We start from the raw sequence: 21,399 nt of genomic DNA on the forward strand, positions 1-21,399 counted from the left end.
GAAATAAAACATAGATATATGGGCTCAATGCTATACTATTATTGCCAAGTCAGAATTTAGAATTTTTCTGTCAGAATCAAAGGTTTTTGTTTTGGTTTGGCTGCACTGGATCCTTGTTGCTGCATGCAGGCTTTCTCTAGTTGCAGGTGAGCGGGGGCTACTGCTCATTACAGTGCACAGGCTTATCATTGCATTGGCTTCTCTTGTGGCGAAGCACAGGCTCTAGGTGCTCAGGCTTCAGTAGTTCCAGCACACGGGCTCAGTAGTTGTGGCGTGCAGGCTCTAGGGAAGGCTCTGGGGAGGCTGTGGCTCGTGGGCTCTAGAGCACCAGCCCAGTAGTTGTGGGATGCTGGGTTAGTTGCTCCTCAGCATGTGGAATCTTCCTGGTCCAGGGATCTAACCCATGTCCCCTGTATTGGCAGGCAAATTCTTACCCACTGTACCACTGTGGAAGTCCAAAGAAATTTTAGTATTTTATCTTTATCTTTATAGACCAGGCATGAGCAAACTTCTGTCTATAAAGAACCAGATAGTAAATATTTTAGGTTTTACAGGCCGTGCATTCTTTGTCATAACTACTCCACTCAACTCTTGTAATATGGAAGTAGACAATATGTACGCAAGTGGGTATGGCTGTGTTCCTGTAGAACTCTATTTCCAAAAACAGGCAGTGAGTCAGACTTAGCCCCTACAGTAATTTGCCAGCCCCTTTCTGGACCGCTGTGTTGTAGGTTTCCAGAGGTTACTTGGGAGATTTCTCTCCACTTGTCTGCCAAGTCATTCTGTGACTAACGTCATCCGAAACTTATTTTCCCAGCTCTTCTATTCTATTCTTTTATTGTTATAATTTTCTTTGTTGGGAAGGAAGCAGCATAATTTCATCATATAAGAACAGTAGCAAACTAATACCAGACCACCTGACCTGCCTCTTGAGAAATCTGTATGCAGGTCAGGAAGCAACAGTTAGAACTGGACATGGAACAACAGACTGGTTCCAAATAGGAAAAGGAGTACGTCAAGGCTGTATATTGTCACCCTGCTTATTTAACTTATATGCAGAGTACATCATGAGAAACTCTGGATTGGAAGAAACAAAAGTTGGAATCAAGATTGCCAGGAGAAATATCAATAACCTCAGATATGCAGATGACACCACCCTTATGGCAGAAAGTGAAGAGAAACTAAAAAGCCTCTTGATGAAAGTGAAAGTGGAGAGTGCAAAAGTTGGCTTCAAGCTCAACATTCAGAAAACAAAGATCATGGCATCTGGTCCCATCACTTCATGGGAAATAAATGGGGAAACAGTGGAAACAGTGTCAGACTTTATTTTGGGGGGCTCCAAAATCACTGCGGATGGTGACTGCAGCCATGAAATTAAAAGATGTTTACTCCTTGGAAGGAAAGTTATGACCAACCTAGATAGCATATTAAAAAGCAGAGACATTACTTTGCCAACAAAGGTCCATCTAGTCAAGGCTATAGTTTTTCTAGTGGTCATGTATGGATGTGAGAGTTGGACTGTGAAGAAGGCTGAATACCAAAGAATTGATGCTTTTGAACTGTGGTGTTGGAGAAGACTCTTGAGAGTCCCTTGGACTGCAAGGGGATCCAACCAGTCCATTCTGAAGGAGATCAGCCCTGGGATTTCTTTGGAGGGAATGATGCTGAAGCTGAAACTCCAGTACTTTGGCCACCTCATGTGAAGAGCTGACTCACTGGAAAAGACTCTGATGCTGGGAGGGATTGGGGGCAGGAGGAGGAGGGGATGACAGAGGATGAGATGGCTGGATGGCATCACTGACTCTATGGACGTGAGTCTGAGTGAACTCTGGGAGTTTGTGATGGACAGGGAGGCCCGGCGTGCTGCGATTTATGGGGTCGCAAAGAGTCGGACACGACTGAGCGACTGAACTGAACTGAACTGGATACCAGTTATAAAGAGGTAAGAGAAACAAACTAACTTTTAATCAGCTGGTCTTAAGAGCAGCACAGGGCCCAGTACATGATAAAGCTGAAAAACAAGTTTGAGAAATGAATACTTTTTCAGACCATAAACATGGAGTAGCACAAAACAGAAATCTCTGAGAGGGGGAACATGCAAATTAACCTCCTGCGCACTGCCTAGAGGGAGTTCCTTCCCAGGCTGAAGCCAAGGGTGAAGACCCAAACAGAGCCTCACAATCTCCTAGAGCTGAAGAAACAAAACCTGGGGTCCCAGAGAGGCAAGAATTTGCAGAGCAGAGCACAGAGAGGTGAGAGCAACCCTGAGAAAGCCTTCCAAAGATGCCAGTTCTTCAGCTGAGTACTGATTAACACATTTGTATGAGCAGACTACTCAACACTGAAGAAAGAACTACCATGAATGACAAAAAAAAAAAAAATAATTCTTTGGGCTAGAAAATACTGGACAGACTTTGTGTGTCCACCAGTCATAGCGGAGAACCTGTACTGCAAAGGGCATCAGGCAGAATGCTCAGAAGGGCATTGGCACATCAAAGAAAACAGTTTACTCTGGGCTGATGGCTGATCTGATCACATGTAACAGAACTGAACAGCAAGCCTTCTGGAAAGGATCAAACTATATGCAAGCACCCAGCAAGGGTTGGGAAAGTCAGCAAAAATTTACCAGGCACAAAACAGGAATTGTTGACCCATAATGATGAGGAAAATCAATCTATTGAAACACATCCATAGCACAGCTGGCATAATTATTAAATAGATCATTAAAAGTTATAAAAACTTTAATTTCAAAGTTATTAAAACTATAATTTGTATGTTCAGGAAGGTAAAGGAAAGATATTTAAAAGAAATTCAAATGAACTTATAAAGATATAAAATGTGAGAGAGAATAAACTATACTGCAAGAGATGAGTAGGACATTAGACACTATAGGAAAAAATTAGTAAAGTGGAAACTATAGTCATAGAAGTTACTCAAAATGAAACAGACATACACACAAGACCAGTAAAAAAAACATGAACGGAATATCATCACATTGTCAGGCAACTTTAAGCAGATCAGTTTACATTCAGTTCCAGCCCCTGAAGGACTGTGTTTGAAGAAATAAAGCCTGGTCTTTTCCCAAATATGAAGAAAATTATAAAGCCACATATCCAATATCAATAAACCCCAAAAATAAGAAATATGAAGAAAATTATGTCAAATATTCAAATTGCTTTTAAACCAGTAATAAGAATATCTTAAAAGTAACCAGAGAAAAAAACATTAGAATAAAAGACTTCTCATTCAAAACAGTACAAGCCAGAAGACAATGGAGCAATAGCTTTTAGGTATTGGGGGAAAAAATAAATAGACTTAAAGTTCTTTGGGGTTTTTTTTTAAGATTTTTTTTTTGATGTGGACCATTTTTAAAGTCATCATTGAATTTATTACAATATTATTTCTCTTTTATGTTTTGGTTTTTTGGTCAAGAGCCATGTAGGCTCTTAGCTCCCTGACCAGGATTTGACCCAGCACCCCTTACATTGAAAGGCAAACTCTTAACCACTGGACTGCCAGGGAAGTCCTTACTTAGAGTTGTATACTCAGTGAAAATGTCTTTCAGAAACACAGGCAAAATAAAGACTTTTTCAGACATAGAAAAGCTGAAGGAATTAATCACTAGCAGAAATGCACTACAAAAAATGCTAACATATAAGGAAAATTATATTAGATGGAATTATGGAGCTACACAAAGGAATGAAACCACAGGAAATGGCATACAAATGGATAAGTACTCTTTTATTTTAAAATCTCTTTTAAAAATTATTGTTTAATACAGTCATCTGTTTAACAGTTGTGTTAATATAATAATACCATATTTTGGGCTTTCTATCTTAAGTGAAAGTAAAGTGTATGACAACAGAAGCAGAAAGGAGAAAGTGTAAATATACTGTTGTAATGTACTTATAAGTAAAGAGGAATATCAATTGAAGGTAAACTGTAATAAGTTAAAGACACATATTATATGCCCTGTGGCTTAGAGGGTAAAGTATCTGCCTGCAATGCAGGAGACTCGGGTTCGATCCCTGGGTCGGGAAGATCCCCTGGAGAAGGAAATGGCAACCCACTCCAGTACTCTTGCCTGGAAAATCCCATGGATGGAGGAGCCTCGTAGGCTACAGTCCATGGGGTCACAAAGAGTCGGACACGACTGAGCAACCACACATTTTTTTTTAGCCACTAAACAAAAAGTTATAGCTAATAAGCCAATAAAGATGATAAAGTGGAATAATAAAAATAATCCAGAACATTACATGTACTATGTGTTGTGCTCAGTCACTCAGTCGTGTCCGACTCTTTGCAGCCCTATGGACTGTAGCCCACCAGGCTCCTCTATCCTTGGGATATTCCAGTTAAGAATACTAGAGTGAATTGCCATTCCCTTCTCCAGAAGATCTTCCCAACCCCGAGATCGAACCAGTGTCTCCTGCATTGGCAGGTGGATTATTTACCGCTGAGCCACCTGTAAATCATATTGAATGTGGATTCGTTAACTGCTACAATTAAAAGGAAGAGGCTATCCAAGTAGAATTTTTAAAAATTAAGACCCAACTCTATGCTGCCTATAAGAAACTCATGCTAAATAAAAATACAAATAGGTTAAAATTACAAGGATGGAAAATATACCTTAGTAACACTAATCAAAAAAAAGTAGATGGAATATTTTAGCAATAAAGTATTTTGCCACCAGGGCTTCCCTGCTGGCTCAGTGGTAAAGAATTCACCTGCCAATGCAGGAAACACAGGTTTGATCCCTGGGTCAGTAAGATCCCCTGGAGAAGAAAATGGTAACCCACTCCAGTATCTTTCCTGGGAAATCCCATGGACAGAGAAGCCTGGAGACAGTCCATGAGATCTCAAAGAGTCAGACATGATTTAGCAACTAAACAATAGCAATATTTTTTTTTTACATAATGCTGTTTCACACTTAATAGACTAGAGTGTACTATGAATATAACTTTTATGCACTTGAAAACAAACAAAAGAAATGTGTGACTCCCCTTATTGGCGGTCTAATCAAATCCACAACATCTCTGTATTATGCTTGTATGCTCATTAATCAGAATTGCACGTTCCTTTATTTATGATCCTACTTTCAGTTTTTGTTTTCGTTGTGCTCGGGTGATGCTTCTGTCTCCTTGAAATCTGTATCATTTATAATGGTGCTTCACTCTATAGAACTTAGATTTTGAATGAATCTTTGAAGTCATCTGCTTTTCCATTCATGGGAAATTCTTTTTTTTTTTTTAATTTTAAATTTTATTTTATTTTTAAACTTTACAAAATTGTATCAGTTTTGCCAAATATCAAAATGAATCTGCCACAGGTATACATGTGTTCTTTATCATCCATGTTCAAACTGCTCTGCCAGAAAAGTCTTCCTTAGATTGAGCTACAATTTGTTGTTGGTCACATCATGGCTCATAAGAGGTTTAAAGATAAAAGCCACATTTACACAGTTATCTTTCCTCTGAGTTCTTAATCTTTTTTATCAATGCTTTTAAAGATGTGTTTAAGTTTCTAAAAATAGTACATAGTTCTTAAAAAACTCAAAATGATATGTAGGCATAAAAGACAAGTTGCTTAACCATAATTCATAGTTTATTACAAGGGTAGGCATACTTTTTCTTCAGGGTCCAGAGAGTAAACATTTTCAGCTTTGCAAGACAACAATCTCTGTTGAAACTACTCAACTTTGTTATTGTACCCCAAAATAGCAATGGACAAGAAGTAAATGGATGGCCGCAACTATGTTCTGATGGCACTTTGAAAAACAGGATTTGGCCTGTGGGCCATAGTTTCCCAACTGCTAGTTTAAGAGTGTCTTTTGAGATGCCTCCTAAACATGTATGAGCATATATATTTAAATGTAAATGAATTATTCTATGTATGTTTCAGTACAACCTGTTTTCTTTCCATTCAGTAATAAATCATAGTCATATGGACATATATAGCAGTGTTTGTAAATGCTTATAGTCTGTGCACTCTATTTTCATTCCATAAGTTATGTAACAATTTGGTGATGGATATTTAATTTTTTTTTTTCATTTTTCTTTTATTATAAACACTCCTGTGAGAATTCCTTGGCAACCCAGTGGTTGATACGCCACCCTTTCACTGCCAGTGGCCCATGTTCAGTCCCTCATTGGTTAATATATTTTTGCATTATTTTACTTTCAGCCTTTCATATTTTCAATATACTTTCTATTAGCATATCATTTTTAGTGTGACATGACAATTTTTATCTTTGATCTTTTAATTGAATATTTTGTCTATTTGTATTTGTTGTAACATTTGATATCTTTGGATTGAAATCTATTTTCCAGCTATCTGTTTTCTAGTTGTCCTGCATGTTCTGTGTTATTAATTTTTTTTCATTCTTGCTTACTTGGTTTTTGCTGCTTTGTTTTTATTATTCCATTAGTCATTATATACTTTTTCCTTTTATGTTCTGAGATTACCACATACATCCTTGACTTATCAAGTCTAATATAAATTAGTACCTTTACCTATTTCCAGACAACTTTAACTTTACTTACCTCATTCTAACACATCTACTACTTTTGTTACATATTTTAGTTCTTTATTCAAAAGACGATGATGATGATCTTATGCTCACAGTTCATTTAGATCAGGCTCTCTAAATCTTAGCACTATTAACATTTGTTTCAGATAATCCTTTTTTGTAGTGGAGGGGGGAGCTGGCCCTTGTAGAGTTGGTAGTATCCCTGGTTCTACCCAGATACCACTACCACCTTCCTCTCAGTTACAGCAACCAAAAATATCTTCAAATATTACCATATGTGTCTTGGGAGATGGAAAGAATCAGTCTGCCTCCAGTTAAGAACCACTAGTTTAGATCTATGTAAATATTTATCCTTTTTCTTTCTCATTTCTTCCTGCATCTCCAGTCTTCTATCAGGATTATTTTCTTCCTAATTGAAGAATACCTTTTAGTAATTCCTTTAGTGCAGGACAACTGGTGACCAGTTCCTTTGTATGTTTGTTTATATGAAAATATTCATATCTTATGTTCATTCTGAAAGAATGTATTCACTATATATGGAATTCTAGGTTAGCAAGTGTTTTAGCATTTTGAAGATTTCACGCCAATGTCTTCTTTTTTCCATATTTTGTATTGAGTAGTCATCTGTCAATCTAATTATTTTTCCTTTAAAGGTAACTTTTTTGGGGCTGCTTTTAAGATATTCTCTATTGGGATTCATAGCACTTCTTGAATCTGTGATCTTATATTCATCAAATTTGGAAACTTCTTAGCCCTTACCTCTTCAAATAATTCTCTTCTGCTTCTCTCTCCTTTTTATTTTAGAACTACAATGACATGTATGATGTGTTAGTCACTCAGTTGTGTCCACCTCTTTGTGACCCCATGGACTGTATGTAGCCCACCAGGCTCCTCAGTCCATGGAATTCTCCAGGCAAGAATACTGGAGTGGGTTGCCATTTCCTTCTCCAACATGTATGATGAAGTGAAGTGAAGTCACTCAGTCATGTCCAGCTCTTTGTGACCCCATGGACTGTAGCCCACCAGGCTCCGCCATCCATGGAATTTTCCAGGCAAGAGTACTGGAGTAGGTTGCCATTTCCTTCTCCAGGGGATCTTCCTGACCCAGGGATTGAACCCGGGTCTCCTGCATTGCAGGCAGATGCTTTACCATCTGAGCCACCAGGGAAGCCCACATATATGACAGTCTTCTCATTGTCTTTAATGTCACTTTCTCTCATATTTTTCATCCTTTCGTCACCCTGTGATTGATCCTGGTTATTCCACTAACCTCTTTCCTTCTGTTCAGCTGTGGTTTATCCACTATTGACTTGAATCCATCCATTGACTTCCTTGTTTCTGTTTTTCTGGTTTCTTAGCTTTTCGGATTTTTAATGGGTTTTTATTCTTTCTGATTCTCTACTGAAATTTTTAATCTTTCATGTTTTCCACATGGTAATCACATTTATTTAAGTCTGAGTCTGACAACTCCATTTTGGGACCATGTATATGTCTATTTCTATTGTCTGTTATTTCTTTTTCGGTTTTTAGCCATTTTCTTCTGTTTCTTCTTATGCCTGATGGTATTTGACTGCCAGCCATTACATATGAAAAATTATGAAAATACTTTGAAGCCTATAATGATGTATTATTTATCCTAAAAGAATTTACATTCAAACATGAAATTAAGTGTACTATCAATCATAAATTACATGATTTGAAGCTGAGTTTCACTATATCTAGTTAATAATTATATTTTAGGTCCCAAACCAAAGCCTGGTGATTTCATCAGCATCACTTTTTCCTACCACCCCTGCTACTTCCTGCTCCTTTCCTTGAGTTTTATTTCTGTCATGACTTGAGCGGCTGCTTTAAAGCTATACTAACCTTCTCAGTCACCTCTTTCGGTTCCATAGATGCCTCCAGAAGAAAAGATCTTTGGGTTTTAGTTTTGTCCTAAATATTGGCCCTGTTATTTTTCCTACTTTTTAAAAAAACAATTCTCAGCAGTCTAAATTGCCTAGACTGCAGTTATGAGAAGCAGAAGTCACCTCAGATTAGTTTTATTTCACTGAAAATATATCCTCTTTCTTGGAGCGAATGTTTTGGGTTGTAAATTTTAATTCTTTTATGTCAGAAAATATCATTTTGTTTAGTTGGAAGTAGAATTATGATTTTAAAATCATTTTCCTTCAATACTTTATATGTATTGTTCCATTTGTTTTTTTATATCTGCTTTTATTGATGAAGAGTTTAACTTGAATCTGATTCTCATCTCTTTGTAATAAATCCTTTTTCCTCTCTCTGGAGAGGTTCTTTTCACATCTTAAACTTATTTTTAATATTCAGAGGTTTTAATATAATGTACAGGGTTTTTTGTTTGTTTTTTCCTTCTTTATGTATCCTTTTTGGGATCTTTTACTCCCCAGTAAAAGATATATTTCTTTTCCACATACGTTCTTTAAACTCAGTTCTTTCCTATACCTATTCAAGGCTGTGTTTTTCCTCTTTAAATTCATTCACATCTTCTCTTTGTATTTGAAGGATTCCTCACGGTTTCTGTCTCACCACAAGTTTCCCTTCTTATTTCCTACATAGCTACATATCCATGTGTGTATTTATTTGTAATATATCTTCTCTTATTTCTAGGTATTTGGTGAGAGGAAAGGAGTGATATCTGCTTAGCTTGCCCTCTTGAATCTCGGTAGTTCTTTTTATAACTTTATCCACTTGAATTATCCTCCTCTAGTCAGGTTGCACTTGGGTCACATGCTGACTTGTCACCACTTTACATTAGCTCAACAAATGGCAGCCTCTAGGGTATTTTCATGTCAACTAACCTCAGCATGCAATCTTTTTTTCAGTATATATGTACATTAATTACTGCATTTCAAACCCTTTACTGTAGGTCATTGAGATGAAACTATATTAGAACAATGTTTTGTAATCTACATTAGGTTTTTAAAAAACTAACTTGCAAAATGTGAGGGAGGAGCAAATTCCCTAGTTGACTGGCAACTGAAATTGTAAAAGTCAATTCAGAGAACAAGCTAATATGTTGGGAAGAAATGATAACAGCAGCAGGGGAAAGCAATATGAAAAGTTGGCCCATGAGACAGGGTAGAAGTAGAATTTGCTAAGTGGCAGGGGAGGTGAACTGTGGTAGTGTAAATTCTGTGTTATACATAAAATCTGTACATGGAGATTTTCTTGCTTTGACAGTTGACAGTTGGATATGTAACTCTCCATTCTGTGTTAGGTGAGAGTTATGAGGAGGCAGGCCCTGGACCTAAGGGCTCTGGAGGTAAACTTAATGAGTGTCTCAGGCATCATGTTGTCCCTGAGCCTGTTAACTTAACAAGAGTACTGCCCAAGCTCACCCTTCTCCCATTATCCCTACCTCTCTCTCTCTGCCTCCCCCACCCCAAATTGGCTCATTTTTTGCTTATACAGAAGCCTAAATAGGTATATACAGAAATAAATTTACAGAGCTATCTTAATTTTAACAAAATCAGACTCTATAAATAGTCTCATTGAAATGTTTAAATAAGTTTTATGAAATGGCCTCTCAATAATAATTTTATCATTGATGCCTATGCCTTTGTTATTTTCAGTGATTTATAAAATTTCACATAGCATTTAATATTTACTTTATAATTGAGTGAATATGTTTCTGGAGGTAAATGTTTATGATACAGTCGGTCTAACCACTGTAGGCATTATTTTGATCAAGTAAAATTGTCTTTCTTTTTAGTATTTTTTGTGTTTATCCCAACATTAAATATCATCTGTAAATCTTGATTAACTTATTTTTTTATTAAAAGTTTTTCATCAGCTGTCTTAAGTAAGCTTTAAAAGGGTTTAAATTCAATTTTAATCTTCTACACAAAGCCACAAGATACCTATTATCCCTTTTAACTTCGCTTAGTAGGCTTAAAATGAAAAACATTTTTGATTAATCCTTTATGCTCCTTAGGACTGTAAAATAGAAAAGAATGAAATTTTCAAACCAACTTATACTTCTATTGAACAAGTAACTCTATTTAAACATATAAAAATATATTTAATCCTAATTCATAAAGTTTTAAATACTTCAGAAGTAGTCATCCTGAAAAAAAAAAAACAAGTAAACAAAATAATGTACACTTTAAACTTTAAAAACCTATTAGTAAGAGCTAATTTCCTCAAGTGCTAAACATATTTGCCACACAAAACACCCAAATATTAAAACCATTCCACACGCTTTAGTAGAAACTTAAAATTTAAAACATTTTACCTGGAAATCTAAACTAAGTAGGCTTTGCTTGGTGTCATTTAAGTCTCCGGATGAAAATGAAACAAAACCAGAGCTTTCTTTAAGACAAAGAAGGGAGTGTTGAAAAATGTTAACTGACTTCTTTGTAAAATCTAAAATAACTGCCTCCCTTGGGGTTACATGCCTTTCGGTTCTTTGTGCAGAAAATCAGCCAAGAGAGTAACTAGGGAAAATGGTTACCAAGGCAAATATTTGTTCTAAATCACAGGAAAATGGAAAGCAGCAGGGGGTGGGGGCGGGAAGCTTTAGTCTGTAGGCTGAGAAAGTGGAGTTAGAAACAACAAAAGTGGAGCTTAAGAAATGTGTGATTTTCACAGACTAATTGCATTAAAAATGTTAACATTCGTACTAGCCTGCGTGTCACTTGAGCTTTATCAGACTGCAGAGATGCTATTGTTGCCAAGTTAGAGGACTATACATTCCTGGGATGCCTTAATTGGGTTAATGTTATTTAAATCTCTAATCAGCTCCCTGCCAGCCATACCAGTCTCCCACACAATATTGTTAACAAAACAGGGCTTCCCTGGTGGCTCAGTGGTAAAGAATTTGCCTGCAGGCGGACACGGGTTTGATCCCTGATCCAGGAAGACCCCACATGCCGCCGCACATAGTAACAAAGACCAAGAACAACCAAAAATAAATAAATTTTTAAAAAGCTGTTATATATTAGTGTCACTGAAATTATATAACTTCCAACCTTAAGCAATAATAAAATAGGCAAGAGAGCCGTGAGGCTTCTGATTAGGGCAAATTGGTTATCTAGTTCAGCCTCAGTTTCTTCATCTGCGAATGAGCAGGTCACAGTCAGATCAAGGTTCCTGGCCCACAGTGCTCCTTATGGGGGACCTTGGATGAATTACTGCTGTTTGTAACTGTTTATTCTTTATACAGCTGGGATGGTAATACCTACCCTTCAAATTTTTGTGCAAATAAAATGAATAGCAATACAAAATACCTGTCATAAGCTAGGTAATTTTAATATCTGTTTTTTTAAATTCTTAATTTACCTCAGGGGTCTAAATTGCTTGACAGAGAAGAACTACATTTTTGTCTTTCCAAAATCTTAATGTGACTTGGATAGATCAAATCAAGATGATAGATTGAGCACATGGGCCACCCAAATTCCTAAAACTAAAAACTACATTTTCTTTTAAAAATGTAGTACTGCATCACAAAATTATTAGTACTATTAGAAGACAGAATTTTTGATAAATTCCTTAAAGACTGAAGGCATATAGGCTCTGACAGATGACACTATAGCCCAAACAGGTGTAAGACAGGATAATTTTGTGAGTGTTCCAAGTTTAAAAATTATAGATCTTAGGAATGGTGAGATTCATTGGGAAACTGCACTCAGCAGAAGCAAGGTATATGACCCCAATCCTCCTGATGTCTCCATCATTTGTTCCAAGTATTATGCATTTACCTCCAAATTGACCCATGTTCTCATCTACTTGGTTTTGCGTGTCTAATAGAAAAGGGATCCAAACTAGCTCAACTGAGTACAAACACTAAGTTGACTATCTCTACCCACACATTCTGAGCTTTTGGTCAGTGTTTCTAACATAAGTAGATAGCCCAGGATTACCAAATATTTGAGAAGATACTAACATTAGAGATAGGAGTTCCCCTCATCTCTTCCCCCAGAATACCTACACACAATCTGAAAAGAGCTTTGAAGATTAAATCAAGAATGAGATGCCACTAGACACCTATTGCTGCTGCTGCTGCTGCTGCTGCTGCTGCTGCTAAGTCGCTTCAGTCGTGTCCGACTCTGTGCGACCCCATAGACGGCAGCCTACCAGGCTCCCCCGTCCCTGGGATTCTCCAGGCAAAAACACTGGAGTGGGTTGCCATTTCCTTCTCCAATACATGAAAGGGAAAAGGGAAAGTGACACGACTCATAGCGACCCCATGGACTGCAGCCTACTAGACTCCTCCGTCCATGGGATTTTCCAGGCAAGAGTACTGGAGTGGGGTGCCATTGCCTTCTCCGAGACACCTATTAGAATTGCAAAAACCAAACCAGTGAGGATACCAAATGCAAGTGAGAATGTGGGGCAGTAGGAATTCTCGTTCACTGCTGGTGGGAATACTAAATGATAGACTCTTTTGAAGGTAGTTTGGAGGTTTTCTAGAAAAATTCTGTAGTCAAGCTCCTTGATATTTACCCAAACAAGTTGAAACTACAAAAACCTGCACACAGATGTTGACAGCAGCTTTATTCATAATTGCCAAAACTTGGAAGCAACCTTCAATAGGTGAATGGATAAACTGTGGTACATCCTACAATGGAATATTATTTAGTGCTAAAAAGAAATAGGCTATTAGGCATTGAAAAGACATGGAGGAACTTTAAATGCATATTGATTAGTGATTCCAGCTATGTGACATTCTGGAAAAGATAAATCTGTCAAGACAATGAAAAGGTCAGTGGTTGCCAGGGGTTGTTGCGGGGGCAGGTGGAGGGGTGGGTCAGAGAGAAATGAATAGGTGAAATCACAGAGGACTTTTAAGGCAGTGGAAATACTGTATATGATATCATAATGATGAATACATGTCTTTGTACAATTATATAAACTCAGAATGTGCACACCAAGAGTGAACCCTGCTGCTGCTGCTGCTAAGTCGCTTCAGTCGTGTCCGACTCTGTGCGACCCCATAGACGGCAGCCCGCTAGGCTGCCCCGCCCCTGGGATTCTCCAGGCAAGAACACTGGAGTGGGTTGCCATTTCCTTCTCCAATGCATTTGTAACTTATAAACCTGAGTGATTATATTGTATATAGGTTCATCACATGTAACAAATACACCACTCTACTGGGGGAGGCTGTGTGATGAGAGTACTAGGGATATATGGAAAACTTCTGTACCTTCCTCTGTTTTTCTGTGCATCTGAAACTGCTCTTAAAAAAAAAAAAAAAGTCTTTAGGCCTTCCCTAGGAACTTCCCTATAGCTCAGATGGTAAAGAATCTGCCTCTAATGCAAGGGACCCAGGTTCAATCCCTGGGTCAGGAAGATCCCCTGAAGAAGGAAATGGCAACCCACTCCAGTATTCTTGCCTGGAGAATTCCATGGACACAGGAGCCTGCCACACTACAGTCCATAGGGTCGCAAAGAGTCCAACATGGCTGAGCAACTCACACACACACACACACACCCAGGCCTTCCCTGGTGGTCCAGTGATTAAAAATCTCCCTGTCAATGCAGGAGACATAGGTTCAATCCCTGGCCTGGGAAGATTCCACATGCTGTGGAACAAATAAATCCTTGTGACACAGCTACTGCAGCCTATGAGCCACAACTACTGAAGCCCACACACCGAAGAACCCGTGTTCTGCAAGGAAGAGTGGCCCCTGCTTGCTGCAACTAGAGAGAGTCCATGCATCAAAAATAATACAATAAAAAAAATTTTTAATAGTCTTTAAAAGAGAATGTGGCTTGATTTGAAATATATACATTGTTTTCGGAGAAAAAAATGTGAATAACATGCAGTATTGGACACATTGCTTAGAGCAAACAGAAACTCATTCTTTTGAGAACAACTTAGCAATAGCTATGTTCTGTCCCAGCCTTCCACTTCTAGGAATCCATTATAGAAACATGTCTTTCTCTGCACAAGTGTACCTCCAGGAAGGTACTTTAAAGCATTGTACCCAAGTGTAGAGAGTAATTAATCAGTTGTATACTGACAGGGAACAGTAGGCTGTTATAAAGTTATATCGAGAGACTGAAGTAACTGTTATGCAGACATCATAGTTGTCCACAGTATTACCAAGAAGAAAGAAACTTTAAAGCAGCGCATGTGCTATTATGTTACCTTCTTTTAACATATACAATTTAGTATCTTCCTAGAGAAAAAAATGGAAGAAATAAATAACAAACTGTTAGTTATCTTTGGGTGATGGAATTATGAGAGGATTTTTAGTATGTAATTCTGTATTCTTATAATGTTTTGAGCTTTTCATAACCAGGTCAGATAAAAGGAATCTTAAAAAAAAAAATTAAACAATTAGAAAAAGAAATAATTTAAATAGCCACATAGAGGAGTAGCCAAGACTGGCAAAATTGCAGAGAACCAGATTATACAGTTTCTGAGGTCCCTGCTCTAAAATCTTGTGAGTTAATGGACTGTTACATGAGTCCTTCTGCAGAAACTTTTAACCACAGTAGTATCAACACATGGAAAATGCTGGTATTAGTGTTCTCCTCCCTTTTATTATTGCAGCCATAACTATGTTCTAAAGCTTGGCTCTGACGGCTGCTCTGCAGTTTGGTGTTGGTCACCAAACAGGATGTCAACAGGTCCTTCAGCACTCGGGCTATAAGCACAGCCAGTGCAGGTACCAACTCCTTTTCGGTATTTTTACCTCTGTGGTAGAAAGTGCCAATGAGTTAGTTTTTCTTTTAAGGTTGTAGTTGCTTATGACAACTTTGTAGATAACACTCAGATAAAGCTAAATTTTGAAAATTTTAAGTAAGGGTCCTCTCAGAAATGGGAGTCTTATCTTACCTCAAGCCTATTCTATATCCCTTCCTAGTGTCATAGTCAAATGCCTTTTCAGCTAACTCATACTGAAGTTGCTTCATCTTCCCACAAAGAATACTACACACATCTTTTGGCCACATCACATGTGGGAACACGTGCCCTGGGCATTCGAAGTCCAGAATCTCAACCAGTGGACCACCAGGGAAGTCCCTACTACAGGCCTATATTAATCAACACATTCTTCTAAACAGTTCTTTAAGATCAGCATAACCATACTATAACCTGACAAGGAAATTATAAAAAAGGGTAATTATAAATCAGTCTCACTAATGAACATAGATTTTAAAAAACTAAAATATTAGCAAACCAAATCTACTAGTATATAAATAGGATAATATATCATGACTCTACTAGGCTTATTCAACAAGTACCTGGTTGATTTAAGGATAAAATCCAAACATTATATGATCATCTCAAGGTCTAAAGAAGGAAGAAGGAGGAAAAAAGCTTTTACGTACTAGAAATAGAAGAGAACTCATTAGTGTGTCAGAGTATCTACAGAAAATAACTTGCTTCCACTCCTAGCTATATACCCAAGAGAAGTGGAAACATAAATCCACATGAAAACTGTACACCAATTTTGAAGCTACACTCTTCATAACAGCCAAAATGTGGGAACAACTCAAATATCTAGCTGGTGAATGGAGAAAGTAAGTATAGTCTGTTTCTACAGTGGAGTATTATTCAGCAATGAAAAGGAATGGTATGATACATGCTACAACATGGATGAACCTCAAACACATTATGTTCAGTGCAAGAAGCCAGTCACAAGAGGCCACATATTGTATGCCTCTTTTGTATGAAGTGTCCACAGTAGGCAGATCCACTAGGCAGAAAGTAGATGAGTGGTTGCTGGGGTGAGGAGACTTAGAGTGGGGTGACAGAATGGGGGGTGACTGCTACTGAGTACGGTGTCTCTTCATAAAGTGGCCCAAATGTTCCAAAAATAGGCATTAGTGATATCTCCCAAATATGAAAATACTGCTGCTGCTGCTACTGCTGCTAAGTCGCTTCAGTCGTGTCCAACTCTGTGTGACCCCAGAGACGGCAGCCCACCAGGCTCCCCCGTCCCTGGGATTCTGCAGGCAAGAACACTGGAGTGGGTTGCCATCCCCTTCTCCAATGCTTGAAAGTGAAAAGCGAAAGTGAAGTCGCTCAGTCATGTCCGACCCTCAGCGACCGCATGGACTGCAGCCCTCCAGGCTCCTCCATCCATGGGATTTTCCAGGCAGGAGTACTGGAGTGGGGTGCCACTGCCTTCTCCAATGAAAATACTAAACCCCACTAAATTTGTACTCTAAAAGGGTGAATTTAATGATATGTAAATTATATCTCAGCAAAGCTATTATTAAAAAATAATGTTGTGATACTGCAATTTTTCCTTTTCTGGGAACGAGACAAGCAGGCTCACTGAAAATTCTGGCAAGTGCAGTAAAACAAGAAAAGGGGGGGGGGGTGGAATTTAAGTAGAAAAGTAGAAAATTGGGTATAAGTAGAAAATCAGGAATTCTCTGGTGGTTCAGTGGTTGGGACTTTTGCTGCCAGGGGCCTAAGTTCAATCCTTGGTCAGGAAACTTGAGATCCAGCAGAACATGTAATGCAGTCCCCCAAAAAGTGTAAGAAAATTAAGGAAGGAAAAAACTTATTAGACAGGTGAAATGCTTTCTTTGCATAGGAAATCTAAAATGAGGGGGTGGTGAAATGAGTAAAGGGACTCAACTGTATGGTGAGAGATGGAAAATAAATTTTTTCTGGTGAGCATATTACAAGTGCTTAGGAAGCATCACTACAAACAGAGATAGTGGAGGTGATGAAATTCCAGTTGAGCTATTTCAAATCCTAAAAGATGATGCTGTGAAAGTGCTGCACTCAATATGCCAGCAAATTTGGAAAACTCAGCAGTGGCCACAGGACTGGAAAAGGTCAGTTTTCATTCCAATCCCAAAGAAAGGCAATGCCAAAGAATGTTCAAACTACCACATAATTGTACTCATCTCACACACTAGCAAGGGAATGCTCAAAATTCTCCAAGTTAGGCTTCAACAGTACATGAATCAAGAAATTCCAGATATTCAAGCTGGATTTAGAAAAGACAGAGGAACCAGAGATCAAATTGCCAACATCCATTGGATTGTAGAAAAAGCAAGAGAATTCCAGAAAAACATCTACTTCTGCTTCATTGACTCTGCTAAAGCCTTTGTGGATCACAACAAACTGTGGAAACTTCTTAAAGAGAAGGGAACACCAGACCACCTTATCTGCCTCCTGAGAAATCTGTATGTAGGTCAAGAAGCAACAGTTAGGACCAGACGTGGAACAATGGACTGGTTCCAAATTGGGAAAGGAGTACATCAAGGATGTATATTGTCACCCAGCTTATTTAACTTATATGCAGAATACATCATACAGAATTCTGGGCTGGATGAAGCACAAGCTGGAATCAAGATTGCCAGGAGGAATATCAGTAACCTCAGATATGCAGATAATACCACCCTTATATCAGAAAGCAAAGAGGAACTAAAGAGCCTCTTGATGAAAGTGAAAGATGTATCTAGTCAATCCTAAAGGAAATCAGTCCTGAATATTCATTGGAAGGACTGATGCTGAAGCTGAAGCTCCAATACTTTGGCCACCTGATGTGAAGAACTGACTCATTAGAAAAGACCCTGATGCTGGGAAAGATTGAAAGCAAAAGGAGAAGAAGGCAACAGAGGATGAGATGGTTAGATAAACAGCATCACCAACTCAATGGACATGAATTTGAACAGACTCTGGGAGATAGTGAAGGACAGAGAAGCCTGGCATGCCACAGTCCATGGGTTACAAAGAGTAGGAAACCACTTAGCAACTGAACAGCAATATTCCATTGTATATATGTACCACATGTTCTTTATCCATTCCTCTGTCAACAAACATTTATGTTGCTTCCATGTCTTGGCTCTTGTAAACAGAACCACAGTGAATACTGGGGTGCCTGTATCCTTTTGAACCATGGATTTCTCTGGATATATGCCCAGGAGTGGGATTGCTGGATCATATGATAACTATTTTTAGTTTCTTAAGGAACTTCCTGATTTTTCTCCATAGTGGCTGTACTATTTTACATTCCCACCAACAGTGTAGGAGGGCTCCCTTTTCTCCATACCCTCTCCAGCATTTATTATTTATAGACTTTTTTATTATGGCCATTATGACTGGCATGATGTGGTTCAGTTCACTTCAGTCGCTCAGTCGTGTCTGACTCTTTGCAAACGCATGAATCACAGCAAGCCAGGCCTCCCTGTCCATCACCAACTCCTGGAGTTTACCCAAACTCATGTCTATCGAGTCAGTAATGCAATCCAACCATCTCATCCTCTGTCTTCCCCTTCTCCTCCTGCCCCCAATCCCTCCCAGCATCAGAGTCTTTTCCAATGAGTCAACTCTTTGCATGAGGTGGCCAAAGTACTGGAGTTTCAGCTTTAGCATCATTCCTTCCAAAAAACACCTGGACTGATCTCCTTTAGAATGGACTGGTTGGATCTCCTTGCAGTCCAAGGGACTCTCAAGAGTCTTCTCCAACACCACAGTTCAAAAGCATCAATTCTTTGGCCCTCAGATTTCTTTACAGTCCAACTCTCACAACCATACATGACTACTGAAAAAACCATAGCCTTGACTAGACGGACCTTTGTTGGCAAAGTAATGTCTCCGCTTTTGAATATGCTATCTAGGCTGGTCATAACTTTCCTGATGTGGTATTTCATCGTAGTTTTGATTTGCATTTCTCTAATAATTAGTGATGTTAAGCATCTTTTCATGCATCTCTTGGCCATCTGCATGTCTTCTCTGGAGAAATGTCTATTTAGGTCTTCTGCCCATTTTTTGACAGGGTTGTTTGTGGTTTGGATATTGAGCCACATGAGTTGTTTATAAATTTTGCAGACTAATCCCTTATCAGTTGCATTGTTTGCAAAAATTTTTTCCCATTCCATGGATTGTCTTTTTGTTTTGTTTGTGACTTCCTTTGCTGTGCAAAAGCTTTTGAGTTTAATGAGGTCCCATTTGTTTATTTTGGTTTTATTTACACAACTCTACTCAGAAAATGGCTCAGAAAAGATACTGCTGTGTTTTATGTCAAAGAGTGTTCTGCCTATGTTTTCCTCTAAGCGTTTTATCCAGTTTTCCCAGCACCATTTATTGAAGACACTATGTTTTCTCCATTGTATGGTCTAGCCTCCTTTGTCATGTTGGTCACTTAGTTGTGTCCGACTCTTTACAATCCCATGGCTGTAGACCACCAGGCTCCTCTGTCTGTGGGATTCTCCAGGCAAGAATACTGGAGTGCGTTGTCATTCCCTTCTCGAGGTGATCTTCCCGCCCCAGGGATTGAACCCAGGTCTCCCACATTGCAGGCAGATGCCTTACCATCTGACCCACCTGAGAAGGCCTTCTTTGTTGTAGATTTATTGAACATAGTTGCGTGAGTTTATTTCCTGGCTTTATATCCTGTTCCATTGATCTATATTCTGTTTTTGTGCCAGTACTGTACTATTTTGATGACTGTTGCTGTGTAGTATAAAGTCAGGGAATGTGATTCCTCCAGCTCCATTTTCCTTTCTTAAGATTGCTTTGCCTATTCAGGGTCTTTTCTGTCTCCTTACAAATTTTAAGGGTTTTTTTTTTTCCTTGTTCTAGTTCTGTGGGAAATGCCTTTGTTGATTTGATAGGGATTGCATTGAATCTATAGATTGCCTTGGTCAGTGTAGTCATTTTGATAGTATTGATTCTTTCAGCTGAAAAACATGGTAGGTCTTTCCAGCTGTTTGTGTCATCTTCAATTTCTTTCATCAGCATCTTATGGTTTTCAGTGTACAGGTCTTTTGTCTCCTCTGGTATGTTTATTCCAAGACCGGGCAAACATCACTAAACACTTGGACTTGAATGTCACACTCTGGAGATAGTTGAGTCATTCAGGCTTAGGTCATGAACACAAAAGAATAGAGAGCTGGGATAGCCTAATATTCACAGCTCCCAGCTATCCATTCTTTTGTGTTCATGACCTAAGCCTGAATGACTCAACTATCTCCAGAGTGTGACATTCAAGTCCAAGTGTTAAGTGATGGCACTGACTGTGTCTTAGTGGAATCATGGGGCCGTTAAATCAGCAGCATGGCATTTTGCATAACTGTAATTTGTTCTTCTTTGTTTACTAATATATTCGGTTCTGTCAGTCAGAATCTTCCTATATCCTGTCTGGATGTCCTCAAACTACCATCTATTCCATCTTCCTATTCTCTCCTTGATTTCTTGAAATAATATCTACAGAAAATACCTCCACGTGTTTGGCCTCCCATTTGTCCCTTAATCTACTGTGACTCAGCTGTGGCATTTATGGTCAGTGTAAAAGTGCCCTCTCAAACATTCAGAGGCCCACAGAAGCCGTCTATCAGCCTTCTTTTTTCTTATTGTCTTATTGATCGCCTTATTCTTGGAAGTCTGTCTGTCCTTCCTTCTATCCATCTTTCTTTCTCTTCATCTTTTACTGACTTCATCCCACCCACTTCCACATCATAAGTATTCATGTTCTCCATCCTCCATAGCCCTCTTCTATATCTGTCCTTGCTTGCCCTCATAATATTGTTCATCCAGTAAGCAAACGTAAAGGAGCACTAACCACATTGCTTTAACATACGCCAATGAGCTACACATCTATTCTAAGCGCTTAACTGTTTCCTGAGCTTTATATTCAAATTGCCAACTTTCTTTTGTTCAGATTGGTTTGCATCTCTCCCACGCATTGTATCAGCACATACAGAAGAACAAGATGTACCGTCTACTCCAAAACTTGTTACTCCTCCTGTATTCTTTATTGTGATAACTCATGGAAATTCAGAAATTCAAGATTTACCTAATTACTGGTTTTACTGCTCAGAGGGGTTTTAAATTTTGGTTCCGTCTCTCCCTTTTATAGCTATTTATTTAAGTTTAGGCTTGAAAGGAGATGTGAGTTTATATCATGTCTTCACAGCCAGGATATAGTTTTGCT

The 21,399-nt window shown here is 38.5% G+C and overlaps 2 protein-coding genes across 4 annotated transcripts in view; one reads left to right on the plus strand and one right to left on the minus strand.

Annotated features, from left to right (window-relative positions):
* ECM2 (extracellular matrix protein 2) overlaps window positions 1-10,948 on the minus strand; it is a 41,052-nt gene extending 30,104 nt beyond the window's left edge. For all 3 annotated transcript variants that reach the window (XM_019966572.2, XM_019966571.2, XM_019966570.2), the window contains exon 1: window positions 10,785-10,948. The gene's annotated coding sequence lies outside the window, so the exon portion shown is untranslated. The remainder of the gene's footprint in view (window positions 1-10,784) is intronic.
* CENPP (centromere protein P) overlaps window positions 1-21,399 on the plus strand; it is a 235,314-nt gene that overhangs the window by 185,660 nt on the left and 28,255 nt on the right. The window lies entirely within an intron of this gene.

This window comes from Bos indicus, chromosome 8 (genome assembly GCF_029378745.1).
Source record: "Bos indicus isolate NIAB-ARS_2022 breed Sahiwal x Tharparkar chromosome 8, NIAB-ARS_B.indTharparkar_mat_pri_1.0, whole genome shotgun sequence".
In the NCBI taxonomy this organism is placed as follows: Eukaryota; Metazoa; Chordata; class Mammalia; order Artiodactyla; family Bovidae; genus Bos; species Bos indicus.